This window comes from Oryzias latipes, chromosome 2 (assembly GCF_002234675.1).
Source record: "Oryzias latipes chromosome 2, ASM223467v1".
Taxonomy (NCBI): domain Eukaryota; kingdom Metazoa; phylum Chordata; class Actinopteri; order Beloniformes; family Adrianichthyidae; genus Oryzias; species Oryzias latipes.
Window position 1 is genome coordinate 11,228,695 of NC_019860.2, and position 4,525 is coordinate 11,233,219.

The window sequence follows — 4,525 nt, forward strand, 5'->3', positions numbered from 1 at the left end:
GTGTTGACGGTATACTGCTCTGCTTTATCTCCTCCCTCTGACTCTAATCTACTAACAAGGATTATCCAGGCCTGCAGATGGCCTGTGTGATGCAGGTTTTTCCCCAGCACTGACACCACATGTTACTTGTTGCTGTGTTACTGTTTCCCATCTGGACCTCAAGACCCAGAGCTGTGCAAGCACTACTGTAGCTGCATGCTTCAAAGTTTCGTTTTTTTTTGTTTTTTTGGGGGGGGATAAAAACACATCACTCTTTGCTCTGCAGAACATGTTTAAACATTAATTAATCCTCCGCTAAAAAGAACCACAGAGTGAAAGGACAGCGACTGAGTAATTGCATTAGAGCTTATTAAAAGCTTCTTGGAGAAATTTGAGATATTTCGAAAAAGAAAAAGTGCTCGAGGCGTTGATTTTGTATGTGGATGTGTGCATAGAGTACATTTCTGGATAAAAAGCCAAACAAGACTGAATCCTTAAAGACCCACTATGATGCAAAAATGATGTTTTTTGGTGTTTTATTGTGTTCCTGTGGCATTTTTCTCATGATTTAGGACATGTAAGTATAAAGAAAATGAAGCCTTAAATTGCATTTCTGAGTATTTTTTATTCAAATCATTGTGAATCGGGAGCAGATGAAAAAAATTGTTAGAAGGAAATTGTATTTATGACATAGAAAATACCCTGGCAGACACTTTTTTTGCTACATTCTGATGCACACGACAAGATCCTTGTACAACTTTGTTTTCCTTATTGTAGCTGGCATTTGACCCAAAACTGTATGGCTTGTTAGCTCCAATGCTGCTCACAATTTCTGTTGCAGGTTGGAGGTGTGAGGGGGCTGTAAGATAGCCAGATATATGATAGGAAATGAGGGCAGACTTACTCCACACCAACAATTCCTCCAATAGAGGTTCATTTCTAATCAACGAATGCCACTCTGCAGAAACTATGTCCTAGAAAACTATTCTGTTTTTTTACCGAGGTTTAAAATGGCATCATCATAATTTAAAAATCACTGGGAACACTTAGAAAATAGATCAAGAGATGATCGTAGTGAGACTTTAAAGCCAATAAGATAGACAAACTAAATTCAAATAAAGTTGTCTCTATATCAAACCAGTGGAAAATGACCTTAAAAATGTACAAATTGCACGAAAAGCAAGCAAAAGCACAAACAAAAAAAACAATAAAAAGACAGAATATTAAAAAAAAAAACTTTTAACAAACCAAAACCAAAACCAAAAATAAAATAAAAAGTGACCAAAAATAGGCAAGACCTAGACAAGTTTAAACATTATTCAACTGTAAAGTTAAAAAAGAAAAAAACATGACTATAAAAGGCTTATTTTATGCTTTTGGCAAGTAATTGGGAAAAAAAAGATTAAAAGTTGACATATAAATTCTTCCGATTCCTAGAATGAGTTCTGATCCTTGGAAAAGTTCATGATGGTTTTAGTGAACTTTTTACATGAGAATGAAAAATGTAAATTTGACGTCTTTCCATGTCACTGGTGACTAACACACGGTTTTACGTGCCGCAATCAGATCCCCTCGGAACCAAAACCGCTTTCTGAGTAAAGACGAAGATCAGCATGGTGCCTCAGAGTCACATTCCTCTTATTATTAACCGACTAACTTTCTGGAGTCACAGGTCACCCGCCTCGTGACTGACAGAGAGAAACACTTTAAATGGAGGGAAGCTTCTTAACTCTCCTGGTGCTGCTGGGTCTCTTCCATCATTTGGATTCTCTGTTTTGACACTTTCACGAGTTTTAGTGATTAAAAATCTTGTGGTCTGTCATAAAAATGACTGCTGAAGGCAAACTTTCATCACAGATGGACTGATAATGTAGTCATTTAGTTCAGGTAAAGTCAATTCTGAGCCTCAGAATCACATTTTTTCTGAATTAACTTCAGATGTTTTCATGAAATAATGAGTATTCTTACCTCAGTGAAATTTGATGAATTTACGAGCTTATGGGGCTCACTTTAAAAAGAATCAAAGCTCAAAAAATGCTGCTTCTTTTGAGTTTAACCTGTCTTGTTGCACTATATATGACCACCCAGAACCACAGGAGAACCTGCAAAAGGACTACTAATACTAGTAGTCCAGCGGTTTCACATAGGAATACTAATTTCGGACATCAAATAAAAATATCCAGATGTAAAATGATAATAGTGAAGGATTTAAATGATTTGCAAAAACATATAAAATAAATTAATATATACTATATGAAAATAGGTTTCAATTAATACTTTTAAATACACAATTGGAAGCTAAACAACTGCAAAAGCGTGAAATCCCATGACAAATGGCTGCAAATGGCCATGAAGATACTAAAGATAACATTAGCAGGAAACAAGACAAACACAAATAATACGAATACTTCATAGAATATATATAATATCTCATGAAAGATAATTAAAAATTCACATGTTATAACCCAATTCAAAAAATTCAAACTCAGTTCTACTTAAAAGACAACAGTTATTGATTAAAATACTAAAAAAAAAGTTCCTTTTAATCAACCAAATTAGACTACAATGTGAACAAAAACTAATTCCAGCTGCATTTTTTCAAAGCAAAAATTAAACCAACACCAAGTGACAAAAATATGTACGAAAAACTATTAGGAAGCTGCACAGCAATTAAAATTGAACACAAAATGATCCAAAGTTAACAAAAAACTTTTTTTTTAAAGGACCAAATATTAATGAGAATATGTGTGAGAATGACAAAAAAAATGAAAAATTCATAGAATAGCTTATGAAAGATAATAAAACCCACAATTTATACCCTAATTGAAAGAAGAAAAATTATTTTCTTCTTCAAATAAAAAAAGAATCGAACAGCTATAGAGGAAAAACAACTACAAAGAAGAGCACCTTTTAATTAGCAAAAATGGACTAAAATGAGAGCAAATAGTAACTCATGTGTCAATGTTTTTAATAGTTTTTAAAATAGGAACAAAGCCTAGAATAGGAACAAAACCCTATTATGAAGTTGCACAATAATTAAAAATTTCAAACAAAAAAGACCAAATATTAATGAAAATAATTGAACAAACAAGACAAACACAATGATGACAAATTACATAGAATAGCTCAAAAAGAAAAGAAAAATCCACATCCAATACCCTTTTTTTTAAAGAAAAAATCAGTTCTAATAAAAAAGAAAAAAAATAATCAAAAAAGACACAAAGGAAAAATTGTGAAGAGAAAACTACAATTAAAGCACCATATCCTCTTGAGAACAGGGCTTTTGTTTGATATGCCTTCTTTTATTTCGTAGTCACAGGGCCGCTGGTAATCAGAATTAACTACATTAGTAATAAAACCCACAGTGTGATGTCCTCTATGTGGACACCAGGTCTCAAGAGGTTAATTAATGAACCAAAATAGACTATAATGAGTAAAAAAAGCTAACTCACATGGCAGTGTTTTTAAAAGTAATAATTAAACCAACACCAAGACTCTAGAATATGTTTAAAAAACTATTAGGAAGATGCACAGAAACTCAAAAGTAACACAAAAAGACCACATGTTGAAAACTGTTCAAAAAATGATCAAATATTGATTGGAATAATAAACCAGCTGCAGATAAAACAGACACAAAACAACACAAAAGCCCGTCAGCCTGTTGCACTCAGATGAATAGATGATTAGTGAAGCGCTTGTACTGAACTAAACACACAAGTTTCAGTGTAAACAAACTTATTTCTTTGGGTCTTGCAGGCTTTTCTGCCTCCATCATGAGTGAGCCACCACGTCTTCACTGTGTATGTGTGTTTGTGTGTTCCAGAGGCTGAACAGCTGTGTTTTAGGGGCTCAATGGGATGTTTCAGCCTGTCTCGACAGGCCAGCAGCTATTAACACAAACACAGATGCACACATGTCAAAGTCAAGAACGCACACGTCTCCTGACCAACAACGCTTGACATGAGCCAAGGCAGCGCTGCTTACATGTTCTCTTACGCACCACTGCAGCAGCACTTCTTGTTGCAGTTGCAATACTGTTAGCCGCAGTAACTATGGCAACAGTTGCACAAAGAGCTGCAGGAGATTAGCCCTGACAACACAGCATCTCATTGGCACCTTTCTCCCTCTTTGATCAAAATAAAACTCAATCCAACACACACGAATGCATTAGCGCCCCATAGACTTCATGCATTCTCTCTCTCTCACCTTTAAAGCAGTGCATGTTAGCCTTGTTTGCCCAGCCTTTCTTGATAATTATGTCTGCTGCGTCTGTGTGGACTTTGTGAGAGTAAATCTCAGCAATAACTGGAGGAAAATGCAAGTTCAGACTCAGAGTCCTCCCACTCTGTGTGTTTCCCCCTCCCTCATCCCTCCACAATAAAAGCCCACCCCTTCATTCCCACTTTCCAATTCTGATTCTGCAAAGCTGTCAGACACGTTCAGAACAGTTTAAACATATAACTGGGTCCGATTGCTGCACCATGATCATTTTTGGGAATGGCTTCCAGTAGCTTTGGCTTAATGTGACCATTACTGTGGGGGCACT